The sequence below is a fragment of the Rutidosis leptorrhynchoides genome, chromosome 2, assembly GCF_046630445.1.
Source record: "Rutidosis leptorrhynchoides isolate AG116_Rl617_1_P2 chromosome 2, CSIRO_AGI_Rlap_v1, whole genome shotgun sequence".
NCBI classification, from domain to species: Eukaryota; Viridiplantae; Streptophyta; class Magnoliopsida; order Asterales; family Asteraceae; genus Rutidosis; species Rutidosis leptorrhynchoides.
The window spans coordinates 683,198,730-683,216,501 of record NC_092334.1 but is presented as its reverse complement, the minus strand read 5'-3'; the positions used below and the strand labels follow the sequence as shown (position 1 = coordinate 683,216,501).

The following is a 17,772-nucleotide window of genomic DNA, read 5'->3' as shown; positions in this document are numbered from 1 at the left end:
TTAAGTCTTTTATTTATTTAATATTTTACATTTTGTTTTAACTGCAACTAAAGTTTTAAAATCGACAAACCGGTCATTAAACGGTAAAAACCCCCCTTTAAAATAATAATATTACTTATATATATATATTCGTATTTTTATAAAATAAAACTAATATAGCGTTAAGATTGTTTAAAAGATTCCCTGTGGAACGAACCAGACTTACTAAAAACTACACTACTGTACGATTAGGTACACTGCCTATAAGTGTTGTAGCAAGGTTTAAGTATATCCATTCTATAAATAAATAAATATCTTGTGTAAAATTGTATCGTATTTAATAGTATTTCCTAGTAAAATATAAGCTATTTCATATACACCTCGCAATAACACCAAGTATTTTTGGCGCTGCTGCCGGGGAACCCAATTTCTTGCTTAAAAGCCGGAAGCGCAACGCTAAATAAAAAAAAATTATTTTTAGTTTACTTTTATAAAAATACGTTTTTGTAAAAATACATTTTAAATATTCGAAAACATAGAAAAGAAAACAAAAATTTAAATATTTTTAAGAGTTTGTTAAATAATTAAGTTTTATAAAGTTTCTTTATTTTTTTTTTTAAAAAATATAAGTTTTATTTAAATATTTTGTTTTTATTAAAACATAAAATCAAAAACCGAAAAAAATATATATATAAATCTATTTTTAAGATTTTTTATTTATAAAATTATAAAGTATTTCTATTTCTATTTTAGTTTTTTAATATAAGTTTTTATTATATAAATATTTTTATTAAAACAGAAAATATAAAACAGAAATTAAAAAAAAAAAAGTAAAACGTCAAATTTAATACTGCACCTGTTCTGAATTTTCATTCACCGCGACTCGCGGAGATTTTTGCCAGGTGGAACCGCGACTCGCGGAGCCACCCTGACACCGACAGAAACCCTAGTCAGCAATTAATTACGGGGTAATTATTATAATTATTATTATAAAACCCTAATTAGGTTTTAATTAATTATTTATTTTAGTTTTTATTATTATTTTTTTTAATTAGTTTAATTAAATTGTAAAATTAATAGTTTTAATAAATAAATAACATAAAAATAATATTTTTATAAAAATTGTACTTTTTACAACTTTTAGTATATTTTTATATTTTGTCTCTTTTTAATTGTTTTAGCGTAATATTTGTATTTTTCGCTCATTTTTAGTTTTAAAATATAGTTTTTTGCCATAGTTATTTTTATTTATAGATTTTTAGGCCTTGCCGTAAAATCCTTTAAGTGCTTTTTCTTTAGACTAAGATTTAGGTGCTTTAGAATTTTGCGACACCTTTTTAAGTTTTAGTTCTTTTTTAAGTTATTGCCATTTGGAATATAGTTTTACTTGTAAGCTTTAATATTTTTAGACGCAATTTTTAGTTTTTAGTTTTTAGTTCATTTTTAAGTTTCAACACGCTACTTTCTTATTTTTATTTTTCGACGCCTTTTACCTATGTATCAATTATCACTCCAATTAGTAATCTCAATTTACGATTATAATTTTAAGTTAGTGATAGTAATAAGGTTGGGTTAGTTGAGTGTTTTTAAGTTTTGTAGTCACTCTTTTTATTTCTTATTTTTTGACGCCTTTTATTTTTCGATCTTTTCTTTTTCGACCTTTTTCGACGCGCTCTTTTTCTTTCTTATTTCTCGCAATTCTAGTTTTAGGACATAGATTTTTATTCTACTTCTTATCTAAATTTCTTAAAATTACGAAAATTTATTTAAGTGGTTAAATTGATAGACATCAAAATTTTCTGGTTCGTAGTAATAGTTGGATTTGTACGTGGACCGGGTTATTGAAGCCAAACAGCACTCAATTATATTAAGACCAAACGAATCCTGCCCCTCTGCTGCATCTTTTGGCTATTCAAAACGTGGGCAAAATCAGAAAAGTCTATTAATTGGATAACTTATAAAATTTTTCTTTCCTTTTAAAAACTAATAAGATATTCAGTGAATGCACCGAGCAAGACGTTCACCACCTTTTGTACGTTCACCACCTGTAACTCGATCAAGACATCTAGCAAATATTACCGCCGTTGATTTTTCTTTAGAATCGTCATCCAGTCGACCAAGTACTCCAATTCAAATTTCCGATAATCCATTTTTTAAACCCGACCTCACAATTGAGAATCCGGAGAATATTCAGGGACAATTCATAGATCTTGAACCATTAATTTTTCCTCCGGAACCACCAATCATTCAAACAGAGATTGTTGAGGAACGAACCATTAAATCAGAATCCTCTAGTGATTCAGATTCAACAAATTCAATTATGGAAAATCTGGAACCTTTAAGTATGGAAGACCGAATGAGAGCTAAACGCACTAGCCAAGGTCACGCAATTACTCATCATGACATTAATGCGCCAGATTATGAAATCAAAGGACAAATTCTACACATGGTGACTAATCAATGCCAATTTAGTGGCGAAGGAAGATCCAAACGAACATCTTCGTACCTTTAATAGGATCTGCACACTATTTAAAATAAGAGAAGTTGAGGATGAACAGATATATCTCATGTTATTTCCCTGGACTTTAAAGGGAGAAGCCAAAGATTGGTTGGAATCGTTACCTGAAGGGGCGATTGATACATGAGACGTTTTAGTTGAAAAATTTCTTAAACAATTCTTTCCGGCATCTAAAGCCGTAAGACTTCAAGGAGAAATTGTTACGTTCACACAGAAGTCAAATGAAACTCTATATGAGGCATGGACAAGATTTGGAAAGTTATTAAGAGGATGTCCGCAACATGGTTTAGACACCTGTCAAATAGTACAAATATTCTACCAAGGATGCGACATCACTACAAGGAAAGACATAGATATAGCAGCCGGTGGTTCTATTATGAAGAAAACCGAAACTGATGCTTACAAAATTATTGATAACACTGCTTCCCACTCACATGAGTGGCACCAAGAAAAAGATATCGTTAGATCATCTAAAGAAGCTAGAGCCGATTCTAGCCATGACTTAGATTCCATTTCAACAAAGATAGATGCTGTCGAGAGACGAATGGAAAAGATGACTAAAGATATTCACTCAATACGAATTAGTTGTGAGCAGTGTGGAGGACCACATTTGACAAAAGATTGTCTCAGTATTGAACTAACAATGGCACAAAGAGAGAATATTTCATACATAAACCAAAGGCCTGGAAATAATTATCAGAATAATTATCAACCGCCAAGACCAATTTACAATCAAAACCAGAATTATAATCGAAATATTCCATACAACAATCAACAAGGTCCTAGCAATCAACAAGTATCCAATAACACTTACAATAAGCAAAGACCTAATTTTCAAAATAAACCACCACAAACCGATGATAAAAAGCCGAATTTAGAAGATATGATGACAAAGCTAGTTGAAACTCAAACGCAGTTTTTCACATCTCAAAAACAAACTAATGAACAAAATGCTCAAGCATTTAGAAATCAACAAGCTTCTATTCAAAATTTGGAACAAGAAGTAAGTAACCTAGCAAGGTTAATAGGTGAAAGAAAACCGGGAAATTTACCTAGTGATACAAATGCTAACCCCCGGAATGAAACAGCTAAAGCCATTATCACAAGAAGTGGTACAACACTTAAACCACCTGAAATACCTGTAACTTCTGATGAAGCTATTCCTACTCCACAAGAACCACAACCTGATCAGGATAAGGAAAAAGAACCGGTAGTTGAAAAGGTTAATGAAGCTAACATAGTTAAGGCTAAACCTTATGTTAAACCATACCAACCACCACTTCCTTACCCGAGTAAAATGAAAAAAGAGAGACTTGAAGCCGAGCAATCCAAATTCTTGGATATGTTTAAGCAGATAAATGTAATTCTTCCTTTCATTGATGTAATTTCAGGAATGCCTAGATATGCTAAATTTCTGAAAGATCTAATCTCAAATAGAAAGAAAATGGAAGAACTCTCGGCTGTTACTATGAATGCTAATTATTCAACAGTGCTGTTGAATAAGATACCAGAAAAACTATCTGATCCAGGAAGTTTCACAATTCCATGTTTTCTGGCTAGTCTTAGTTCAATAGAAGCATTGGCAGACTTAGGTGCTAGTATAAATTTAATGCCGTATTCACTATACGCTAAACTAGACCTTGGAGAATTGAAACCAACAAGAATAAGTATACAACTAGCTGATCGATCAATAAAATATCCTAGAGGGATAATGGAGAACATGCTAGCTAAAGTTGGTACTTTAGTATTTCCAGTAGATTTTGTTGTTCTGGACATGGAAGAAGATTCTCAAGTTCCTCTCATATTAGGAAGACAATTCTTAAACACGGCTAAAGCAATGATAGACGTGTTTGGTAAGAAACTGACCCTAAGTATAGAGGATGAGAGTGTTTCCTTTTCAGTTGATAGAGCAATGCAACAACCGCAATCTGCAGATGATACATGTTATTATATTCAAACTATAGACTCACATGCAGAATTGTTAGAAGAATTTTCAGAATTACAAGGAACAGGAGAATGTTCTTTAGGAGAAGGAACTGAACCAATTGATGAAGCTGAAATGGTAGCTACACTAATAGCTAATGGATATGAACCAACAACAGAAGAAATTCAAATGCTAAAAGAAGAAGACAGATATCGATATAAATCATCGATAGAAGAACCTCCAACATTAGAGTTAAAGCCACTTCCAAACCATTTAGAATACGCTTATTTACATGGTGAATCTGAATTACCTGTAATAATATCGTCTTCTCTTACTGAAAATGAAAAATCTCAACTCATTTCTGTGTTGAAAGCTCATAAACCAGCCATTGCATGGAAGATTCATGATATTAAAGGAATAAGTCCTTTGTATTGCACACATAAAATCCTTATGGAAGAAGGTCATAAAACGTATGTGCAACGCCAATGAAGACTAAATCCTAATATGCAAGATGTAGTTAAGAAAGAAATTATTAAACTGCTTGATGCAGGTTTAATTTATCCAATTTCTGATAGTCCATGGGTAAGCCCAGTTCAATGCGTGCCTAAGAAAGGTGGCATGACTGTCATTACAAATGAGAAAAATGAGCTTATTCCTACTAGGACTGTAACAGGATGGCGTGTGTGTATTGATTATAGAAAATTAAATGACGCCACCAGAAAAGATCACTTTCCCTTACCTTTTATTGATCAAATGTTGGAAAGATTAGCCGGAAATAGTTATTATTGTTTTCTTGATGGATTTTTCGGATATTTTAAAATTCCAATAGCACCCGAAGATCAAGAGAAATCCATGTTCACGTGCCCTTATGATACTTTTGCTTACAAACGCGTGCCATTTGGACTTTGCAATGCCCCTGCAACCTTTCAAAGGTGCATGATGGCGATTTTTTACGACATGATAGAAGAATGCATGGAAGTTTTCATGGATGACTTTTCAGACTTCGGTGATACTTTTGAAACATGTTTAGTTAATCTTGAACGAATGCTTATTAGATGCGAACAATCAAATCTAGTACTTAATTGGGAGAAATGCCATTTCATGGTTAAAGAAGGCATCGTTCTTGGACAAAAAATTTCAAAAGAAGGAATTGAAGTGGATAGAGCTAAAGTAGATGTAATTGCTAAACTTCCACATCCCACCAATGTTAGAGGAGTTAGGAGTTTTCTAGGGCATGCTGGTTTTTACCGACGTTTCATAAAAGATTTTTCTAAAATTGCCACTCCTATGAATAAACTCCTAGAAAAAGATGCTCCATTCATCTTTTCGGATGAATGTATCAAATCTTTTAATATTCTTAAAGAGAAACTCACTAATGCGCCGATCATGATAACACCAAATTGGAATCTACCGTTTGAACTAATGTGCGATGCAAGTGATTTTGCAATGGGAGCCGTTTTAGGACAAAGGATTGAAAAAAGATTTCAACCTATATATTATGCTAGTAAGACGTTACAAGGAGCACAAACAAATTACACAACTACTGAAAAAGAACTCCTTGCTACTGTCTTTGCTTTTGACAAATTTCGATCATATCTCGTTCTAGCAAAAACGGTGGTCTATACCGATCATTCTGCTCTTAGATACCTATTTTCGAAACAAGATGCCAAACCAAGATTAATCCGTTGGATCTTACTCTTACAAGAGTTCGATATTGAAATCCGAGATAAAAGAGGAGCAGAAAATCTCGCCGCTGATCATCTTTCTCGTCTTGAAAATCCCGAATTAGAAGTTCTAAATGAATCGGCCATACAAGACAACTTTCGTGATGAAAATCTATTGAAGATAGATTATAATGAAATTCCGTGGTTTGCAGACTATGCAAACTACTTAGTATGTGGATTCCTTGAAAAAGGATTGTCGTACCAAAAACGAAAGAAATTCTTTAGTGATACAAAACACTATTTCTGGGAAGATCCACATCTGTTTAAAAGTTGTCCAGATGGAATAATACGCCGATGTGTATTCGGAGATGAAGCTAGTAAAATCTTAAACCATTGTCACACAGGACCAACAGGAGGGCATTATGGGCGTCAACTAACAGCAAGAAAAGTTTATGATGCTGGATTCTATTGGCCTACAATTTACAAAGACGCACACCTTCTTTGCAAATCCTGTGATGCTTGTCAAAGGGCCGGAAAAATAAGTCAACGTGATGAAATGCCAGAAAATGTCATTCAAGTATGTGAAGTATTTGACATTTGGGGTATTGACTTTATGGGTCCATTTCCAAAATCTCATAATAATCTATATATTCTCGTAGCCATTGATTATGTATCTAAATGGGCGGAAGCACAAGCTCTCCCAACTAACGATGCACGAGTTGTAGTCAATTTTTTAAAACGTCTTTTTGCAAGGTTTGGAACACGGAAAGCTTTAATAAGTGATCGGGGAACTCATTTCTGTAATAATCAACTTGAGAAAGTTCTTAAAAGATATGGAGTAACTCATAAAATCTCCACTGCTTATCATCCACAGACAAGTGGACAAGTTGAAAATACCAACCGAGCTTTAAAACGTATTCTAGAGAAAACTGTAGGATCAAATCCGAAGGAATGGTCCATAAAATTGGAGGATGCACTCTGGGCTTTTAGAACAGCCTACAAAACTCCAATTGGAACCACACCTTTTAGACTCGTTTATGAAAAAGCATGTCATCTTCCAGTAGAAATTGAACACAAAGCATTTTGGGCTTTGAAGACATGTAATCTTGATTTACATGAAGCTGGACGTCTACGGTTAAGTCAACTAAATGAATTAGAAGAATTAAGACATGAAGCATACGAAAATTCATTAATCTATAAAGAAAGAACGAAGAAATGACATGATAAAAGAATCAGAAGTTCAAAAGAATTCAAAGAAGGAGACAGAGTTCTTCTTTTCAATTCACGATTCAAGCTATTTCTTGGAAAATTAAAATCAAGATGGTCTGGACCATTCATAGTCAAAAGAGTTTTTCCATACGGAACGATAGAATTAATAAATTCAAATGGAATTGAATTTAAAGTTAATGGTCACAGAGTTAAACATTACATAGATAGTCCGATGGAAGTCAACAACGAAGTTAATCACAATTTCGATACCACAGCTAACTAAGTGTGGGGAGAATCAAGTCTTTAAAGGATAATATGTATTTCTGTTAGAGTTAGATTTTCTGTTTTTGTGTAGTTCTCGAAAATGGAACCCGAATGGTCTTTCCCTAGGAGACCCTAAAGAACTAGTCTTCTCCCCCCATTCTGAATTTTTATTTTTTTTAGGTTTTTACGAAATGAAGACTTCCTGTGAACTAAACCATGGTCTAATGCTACACGCTTTGATCACTAAACATAATAATGACACACTTCCAAGTGAACTAGTATCAGTAATCAGAGAAAGATTGGACGGAGTAAGAAAAGAATCCAGATGCGAAGATAATAAGTTACAATTTGGTAAAGGAAAATCAAAATCCGCAGTGAAAAGAAGAGCACGATACCTTGAAAGATGTCACAAATGCGGAAAATGGTCACATGGAGGTAAATGTTCAAATAATCAAACCTATTCAAACACCGAATTTGTTACTTTAGGCAGAGACAGACCGTTCATATGTTTAGAAAAAAAACACTGAATGCTCAAGGTTACGCCTATGTAGCTATGGAAAACCAATTAAACCGACTATTTTATGAGTGGGATAGATCGTATCACTAAGAATACTATCTCACAGGTAAGTCTGTACAGTTTTTATTTTTTTTATTTTTATTTTTAACCTTTTGATAATAAACGCTAATTTGTTCGCTATAAAGTATTAAATTGGTATTGAATAAAATTAGGTTTGGCGATCGAAATTATTGATATCATACAAAAATTTATTACATCACTGCGAAATTTAACATTTATTCTTAAGGTATAAATATCTTTAATCAATCAAACCAAAATATTTCAAAAATTCATCATGGGTTAAATTAGATCATGGAACCGAAATTACTTTACCGAAAAGAGGGGCGCATATTTTTTATAATATTTGATTGATTAAAGTGGGATATAAGACGAAAAAGATTTTTAATTTTATTTTTACCATGTTTTTAAAATTAATATATAAATCTTAAATTAATATTGTAAACTTTTTAAATTAATATATTTAAAATTGTAAATATTTGAACAATTGATATTTTTAAGTTTGTATGTATAAAAACAAAAATATAATATAAGTTTGGTGTGAATTTTTAATTTATAATATGAATTTTTAATTAAGTTTGGTGCAAATTTATAATTTTATGAATTTTAAATTTAAGTTTGGTGTGAATTTAAAAACGAAAATTTACTTTATGTCGCTAAGTTAAAAATATGATTTTTAAAATTCGTCGTAAGTTGAAGACTAGGTCTTTGAACTGAAATTGCTTTACCCGAGGGAGGGAAGAGAACTTTTATTATCATTATTTTTAATCTTATTGAATTAAAGTATGCCAAAAATATTAAAAAAACCCAAAAATCTTTGCTTTTAAAACCTCGCTTTAAATTGACAAATTTTAAAATTTTGTCGAGGGACGGACTAGGACATCGTTTCGAAACGACCTCGTCCTAAATAACAAGGGAAACAAAATTTTAAAAATTTATTTTATATTTGTTTTATAAGTTAAAGATTTATAAAAAAAAAAGCACCGTGACTCGCGGAGTTCAGAAAATACAGAAAAAAATAAAAGGAACGAACAGATCAGTTGCACACCACCACACCCCAAAACACTGTGAAAAAACCCGAAATAACACTCCCAAAATCGAATTTTTTCACCAAAAATCATCACATTTTTTACTAAAATCATGTTGAGAAGGATGCTATCAAGGAATTACTCAAGAAAAACGGTAAATTTCTACACCAAAACACCATTTAATCTGAAAATTAGTGTTCTTGAGCAAATTTATACCCAATTCGATTTTGATGCTTTTTAGTGTAATTATACTTAAATTGTTTATGTATTATGCTTGTATAACCTAGATTGATGCTATTTAACATGATTAGAAGCCTTAAACTTCAAATTTTGAGTAATCTAGGGTTTGTGTTCTTGAGCAAATTTGGGGCTTTTGATATAAATAGGTTATGGCTGATTTTTGTCATGAATTATTGCTAAATTAAGTAGTGTAACATGTTTAGGTAGTTAAATGATCCAAACTTTGAGCCTAAACATGATTTTTGAGAATTAAAGTGGACTTTTTCAAGTCTAAAATTCATGAACTTGATTTTTGAGAGATAATGCCATTTTAAACTTGTTTAATTGCTAGTAATGATTATTTTGACATGTTATTTGAGTTGAATGCTTATGAACTTGGCGAACATTTTCGTATATGCTTATTTAAAAAAGTGTAGATTTGATAAAAATATGAAAATGAGCATAAGTTTGATATAAATTGGACATGTCATTGTAATTATTTTGATTGATGATTTTGCTGACACTAATGCATATTTGGATGCACAAAAATTGTGTTTGATGTGTTTTGCAGACTGAAAGGGGTGAATCTTCATCCCAAGCTCGCAATGCTCCTCCTGAGAATGTGGAACAACAGATTGTTGATAGCTATTATAAACAAGATATACCTCATCCAATTATGACATTTTCAGATATGCACTTGGAAGATTTGCACACGAACTTGAGATTTGACAGACGTTGGATATATTATCCAAAATACCAAAGGGGCTTCCATACTATTCATTCTAAAGCTGTTGAAGTACCTAGGGTAATAGAATGGGCACCGTTAGAAGCTGTAGAATTAGCTGAGCCAATTGGGGAATTACTTGCACAGAGGTATGGTAATTCTACTTTTAACGATTGGGTACGATTATTCAACATGCGTAGACCTGTATATAAAGTATGGTGTAAAGAATTATTATGTAGTATAGAAATAAATGATCGGGTAGCTACTTTAACCGATCGATCTTTTATTAGATTTTTGGTAGGAGGTTCGATGCGCCACATGTCTTTACTAGACATGGCTCAGGCCTTACGTATATATACGCCTGAGGAGTTAGCATCTGCCGATTGTAGAGGGTTGATATTGAACGGTAGGAAAATTGGTGAAAATTTTGATACGCATGGTGTATGGAGTCAAATGACTAGCCATCACCGATTTAAAGGGGGAAATTACTCTTATTTGGATATAGATAGAGCTGAGTTAAGAGTAATTCATAGGTTTTTAGCCAATTCGATTACACAACGAGGTAAGAATAAGGAAAAGGTAAATGAACAGGATTTGTTTTACCACATGTGTATTCGAGACCCACAAAGCGCTGTAAGTATACCTTATTGTGTGGGTTATTATTTATCAGCTATGGTTAGGGGGATGAGACCGCATAGCATAATAGGAGGTGGTATATTTATTACATTAATTGCTGAGTATCTCAATGTGGATATAAGTCGGGGGGGATTATTAGTCGAAGAACCAGAACCCCGCGATACAATAGGTTTAAATGTATACCATGGTGCGAAGGTTTTGAAGAGGCGAAATAACGCCGCAGTACAATACCATGGAAGACATCCACAGGTTGAGAGAAATCAACAGCAAGGTAATGTGGGAGGGGGAAATGAAATGACAGAAATGCAAAGGTTTATAGCTTCACAAGAGTACGAAAATGCTAGACATCGAGCATTTGAAGATTGGCAAGTTCATCAAAACCAAATCATAGCTTATTGCCAACATATAGGTAGAAACTATATTCCTACTCCAACACCCATATTTCCTCCCTGGTCTATAGAGACGCAACCACCGTATCCTACGTATAACCCAGCCGAAGCATTCTATAACACATACGGTTATGCATGGAACCCCTACTGGTATCAGTATCATCCCTAGTCTACTTAGTTTTATTTATTTTATTATTTGTAATGTTGATACATTTAATACTTATGTTAATATTGTAATAGTTTTTATAATTTTCTAACTTTTATTATTAGATTTTAATAATTTTTGAATGTGGGGTAATATACCAAACTTCAAAAATACGTATATATGTTTGCAGTTTATCTTATGTACACAACAGGGTAAAACAACGCATTTTCAAAGACTGGCATTAAGTTCAGCAAAAGCAACTAATTTTGATGACAAGATGCAAAATATATGTGAAATAACAACAAGACGGAATGAACAAATGATGTGCACCATTTATCATTCAGCAAACAAACACAAATATGTTTGGAAACTTTGGTAAAATTTAATCATTTCTACGCTAATCACCCTCAATAATTTAAATTGTTACTGATTTCTTGCAAATGAGGGCATTGCAAGATCTTAAGTGTGGGAAGAGGTTAAATTCTTTCGGAATTTTAAAATTTTTTACTTTATACACTTGGTTACCATTAGAAATACTAGTAAAGCAGTAGTTGTATAGAATCTAGTGCTCTCTGATAATAAAGAACAGCCCTAGTCTTATATACTGACTACCCAATTCTAGTAAAATTTTTCAAAATTTTCAATTAAAAGATCAAAAATCAGCTTTTAAGACTGATATTACTCAATCCTTGAGATTGACTTTTAAAGATTGAGAATTCAAACTCATGGAATTCGATGATATCTAAACTCGAGCTTGAACGAGAAAATATTTTGATCAAAATTAAAAACCGATTTGTTTTCTGAAAACCCATTTTTAATGCGTTCATTACCATTGAACGTAAAATCCTAGGAATTCACCTGGAATTCATTAGGTATCCTGAACCAAATCGTGTGTCAACCGTAAGAACGGTGGTTGCATAGCATGGTCAAAGACAGGACCTTGTGCCAGACCGAAAAACTATAGGGTGATCTTTACTATTGCTCCTACCAAGGATAGTAATTGCATCCGACACATTATAGACCATAATTAAAAGCATGTCACGGGACATTACCTTAACAGTTGCTTGTTCAACGCTTTCCTTTACAACCGGACGGTAGTTTACCGAAAGGTAATATACGGAGCAAGTATACTGGACGTGTTGCTTTCCCAATACAAGGTTAGCAAGTGGGTGACACAAAACCATAAGTTTTGAGCTAAAATTTTCAAATCTGAAACCTACCAAACCTACAAAAACAATTTTGCAAACACCGGTGAAGGGTTATTCTGGAAAACTTATCTAGGGTAAAAGCTAGATTTAATTTTCAAAAGATCAAATGTTTCATAAAGATCCAATTTCCTTAAGGATCTAAATTTTCATAGTCATGTGGGACTGTAAACCACAACGTTACTACCATTGTTCATACCGCCGTATAGAAATCACTGATGTACAAAGTGTGAAGAATAAAGAAGTGATTCTAGTATTTATATTTCAAGACTATATTTCTTGAGGACAAGCAACGCTCAAGTGTGAGAATATTTGATAATGCTAAAAACGAACATATATTTCATAGCATTATCCCTCAAGAAAGACAAGCTTTTAGTTGCAATTGTTCTATTTACAAGTGATATTCGTTTAAATAATAAAAGATGAAGACAAAAGACAGATTCGACGAATTAAAGACGCAAACGACCAAAAAAGCTCAAAAGTACAAAGTACAATCAAAGTGGTTCAAATTATTGGTGAGAAACGTCTCAAAATTACAAGAGTACAAGCCGCAAAACGCAAAATACAAGATATTAAATTGTACGCAAGGACGTTCGAAAATCCGGAACCGGGACCAGAGTCAACTCTCAATGCTCGACACAATGAACTAAAAATTACAAGTCAACTATGCACATGAATATAATATAATATATAATTAATTCTTAAAATTATTGATAATGCTAAAAACGAACATATATTTCATAGCATTATTCCTCAAGAAAGACAAGCTTTTAGTTGCAATTGTTCTATTTACAAGTGATATTCGTTTAAATAATAAAAGGTGAAGACAAAAGACAGATTCGACGAATTGAAGACGCAAACGACCAAAAAGCTCAAAAGTACAAAATACAATCAAAGAGGTTCCAATTATTGATAAGAAACGTCTCAAAATTACAAGAGTACAAGATTCAAAATGCAAAGTACAAGATATTAAATTGTACGCAAGGACGTTCGAAAATCCGGAACCGGGACCAGAGTCAACTCTCAACGCTAGACGCAACGAACTAAAAATTACAAGTCAACTATGCACATAAATATAATATAATATTTAAATAATTACTAAAATTATTTATATATTATATTTATTTATATAATCCGTCGACAAGCTAGGAGCCAAGGCTTGGTGAGCTGTAAAAACAAACTCTGCGACTCGCGGAGTTTGAAGAAGGAAAGAGCCGCGAGTCGCGGAGATCCCCTGGGCGAAAATTCCTATAAAAGCCAGCGCAGTTCGACATAAAAAATATCCATAATCAATCTCTCTCTATATATGTATACGTAAATATTTATATTTATATTTTAATTTTAATTTTAATTTCTAATAATAAGGGTATGTTAGCGAATGTTGTAAGGGTGTAAGTCGAAATTCTGTCTGTGTAATGCTACGCTATTTTTAATCATTGTAAGTTATGTTCAACCTTTTTAATTTAATGTCTCGTAGCTAAGTTATTATTATGCTTATTTAATCCGAAGTAATCATGATGTTGGGCTAATTATTAAAATTGGGTAATTGGGCTTTGTACCATAATTGGGGTTTGGACAAAAGAACGACACTTGTGGAAATTAGAGTATGGGCTATTAATGGGCTTTATATTTGTTTAACTAAATGATAGTTTGTTAATTTTAATATAAAGGTTTACAATTGGACGTACCTATAAATAACCATATACACTCGATCGGACACGATGGGCGGGGTATTTATATGTACGAATAATCGTTCATTTAACCGGACACGGGAATGGATTAATAGTCACTAGAATTATTAAAACAGGGATGAAATTATGTACAAGGACACTTGGCATAATTGATAACAAAGTATTAAAACCCTGGGTTACACGCAGTCGATAACCTGGTGTAATTATTAAACAAAGTATTAAAATCTTGTTACAGTTTAAGTCCCCAATTAGTTGGAATATTTAACTTCGGGTATAAAGATAATTTGACGAGGACACTCGCACTTTATATTTATGACTGATGGACTGTTATGGACAAAAACCAGACAGACATATTAAATAATCCAGGACAAAGGACAATTAACCCATGGGCATAAAACAAAAATCAACACGTCAAACATCATGATTACGGAAGTTTAAATAAGCATAATTCTTTTTTTTCATATTTAATTTCCTTTATTTTATATTTAATTGCACTTCTAATTATCGCACTTTTATTGTTATTGTATTTAATTGCACTTTTAATTATCGTACTTTTTAATTATCGCAAGTTTATTTTATCGCACTTTTATTTATCACAATTTCATTATCGTTATTTACTTTACGCTTTAAATTAAGTCTTTTATTTATTTAATATTTTACATTTTGTTTTAACTGCAACTAAAGTTTTAAAATCGACAAACCGGTCATTAAACGGTAAAAACCCCCCTTTAAAATAATAATATTACTTATATATATATTCGTATTTTTATAAAATAAAACTAATATAGTGTTAAGCTTGTTTAAAAGATTCCCTTTGGAACGAACCGGACTTACTAAAAACTACACTACTGTACGATTAGGTACACTGCCTATAAGTGTTGTAGCAAGGTTTAAGTATATCCATTCTATAAATAAATAAATATCTTGTGTAAAATTGTATCGTATTTAATAGTATTTCCTAGTAAAATATAAGCTATTTCATATACACCTCGTAAAAACATCAATTATATATATATATATTATATTATTATATAAAACCGTCGGCAAGAAGCAAACAACAAAATGTGAGCTGGAAAAGTAGGCCATGCGATCGCATGGCCTGGAAGTGAAAATTCCATGTGGTCGCATGGCCCTGAAATGCTGGCCACATCTATAAAAGGCGACGAGTTTCAGCGAACAAACACTCCTTTTTCTATCCTCTCTATCTCTCTGTAATATATATATATATATATTATAATTTTAATTTTAATTTTAATTTTAATAATAATGTGGGTATGTTAGCGAATGTTGTAAGGGTGTAAGTCGAAATTCTGTCCATGTAACGCTACGCTATTATTAATCATTGTAAGTTATGTTCAACCTTTTTAAATTAATGTCTCGTAGCTAAGTTATTATTATGCTTATTTAAATCGAAGTAATCGTGATGTTGGGCTAAATATTAAGACGGGGTAATTGGGCTTTGTACCATAATTGGGGTTTGGACAAAAGAATGACACTTGTGGAAATTAGACTATGGGCTATTAATGGGCTTTATATTTGTTTAATTAAATGATAGTTTGTTAATTTAATATAAAGATTTACAATTAGACGTACCTATAAATAACCACATACACTCGATCGGACACGATGGGCGGGATATTTATAAGTACTAATAATCGTTCATTTAACTGGACACGGGAATGGATTAATAGTTAATGGACTTATTAAAACAGGGGTAAATTACATACAAGGAAAATTGGTGTAATTATAGTTTAAGTCCCCAATTATTGGAATATTTGACTTTGGATATAAGAATAATTTGACGAGGACACTCGCACTTTATATTTATGACTGATGGACTGTTATGGACAAAAACCAGATGGACATATCGAATAATCCAGGACAAAGGACAATTAACCCATGGTAATAAACTAAAATCAACACGTCAAACATCATGATTATGGAAGTTTAAATAAGCATAATTCCTTTATTTCATATTTCATCGCACTTTTATTTACTGTCATTTTATTTAAATGCACTTTTAATTATCGTACTTTTTAATTATCGCACTTTTATTTACTATCATTTTATTTATCGCACTTTAATTATCATCATTTACTTTACCCTTTAAATTAAGTTATATTTATTTTTAATATTTTACATTAGTTTTTAACTACGACTTAAGATATAAAATTGACAAACCGGTCATTAAACGGTAAAACCTCCTTTTTATAATAATCATACTACTTATATATATATATATATATATATATATATATATATATATATATATATATATATATATATATATATATATATATATATATATATATATATATATATATATATATATATATATATATATATATATATATATATATTTATACGAATATAGTTTTAAAAATATAGCGTTAAACTTGGCTAGCTCCCTGTGGAATGAATCGGACTTACTAAAAACTACACTACTGTACGATTAGGTACACTGCCTATAAGTGTTGTAGCAAGGTTTAGGTATATCCACTCTTTAAATAAATAAATAACTTGTGTAAAATTGTATCGTATTTAATAGTATTTTTCAATAAAAATATAACTATTTCGTATACACCTCTGCACACATCATATATAAAAATCGAAGTACCAAAGCATCCATAACCTGGATGGGATTTGTTAGGCTCATAGATCTATCTTCAAGATTCGCGTCAATTTAGGGGTCTGTTCCCAAATTCTTAGGCTACCAAGCTAAAAAGGGTGATATCTGGTATAATAATTCAACCATAGAATGTAGTTTCAAGTACTTGTGTCTATTTCATAAAACAGTTATAAAAGCAGCGCATGTATTCTCAGTCCCAAAAATATATATTGCAAAAGCATTTAAAAAGGAAGCAAATGAAACTCACAATACGATATTTTGTAGTAAAAATAATATTTACTAACGATATTTTTTGACAATAATGATTTACTAACGATAATCATAATAATAACTTTATTAATAATGATAATAATAATAATAATAAAAAAATGATATTGTTAATAATGATACTTATATTAATAATAATAATAATAATAATACTAATAATAATAAAAATGATACTAATACTAATATTAATAAAAAAAATAATTTGTATTATTTTCAAAATAATAATAATAATAATAATAATAATAATAATAATTATAATAATAATAATAATAATAATAATAATAATAATAATAATAATAATAATAATAATAATAATAATAATAATAATAATAATAATAATAATATAATAATAATAATAAGGTTAGAAAGGCTACCTTAGTGTATAAGTCTTTTAAAAAAAATAAACGCCTCTATCCGGGCTCGAATTCGAGACCTCTCGCTCCCAACATCACCCTTTGACCATTACACCAATTCTGGTTTTCTGTTATATTTCAATACCCATACTTACTTAACCTTTTAACCCGTCATAAGATCAAGCCCAACTGAATATCTAATTTTCGGCCTAACTCAATTTCTGCCCAACAGCAAATGGCCATGTCTTGGCCCAATCAGGAAATGGTATGTCTCAGCCCACTTTTCACAGCATCTTCTATTATAAAAAAAAATAATTGTTTTAGCCTAGTTTCGAACCCATGACCTCTCGGCTA

At 31.4% G+C, this 17,772-nt stretch overlaps 1 non-coding gene across 1 annotated transcript; it reads right to left on the bottom strand.

Moving 5' to 3' along the window:
• Positions 1-2,678: 2,678 nt before the first annotated feature.
• Positions 2,679-2,785, bottom strand: LOC139895371 (small nucleolar RNA R71). Its single transcript, XR_011775826.1, has one exon. It is a non-coding gene; the product is annotated as a small nucleolar RNA R71 (small nucleolar RNA).
• Between the last annotated feature and the right edge of the window lie 14,987 nt (positions 2,786-17,772).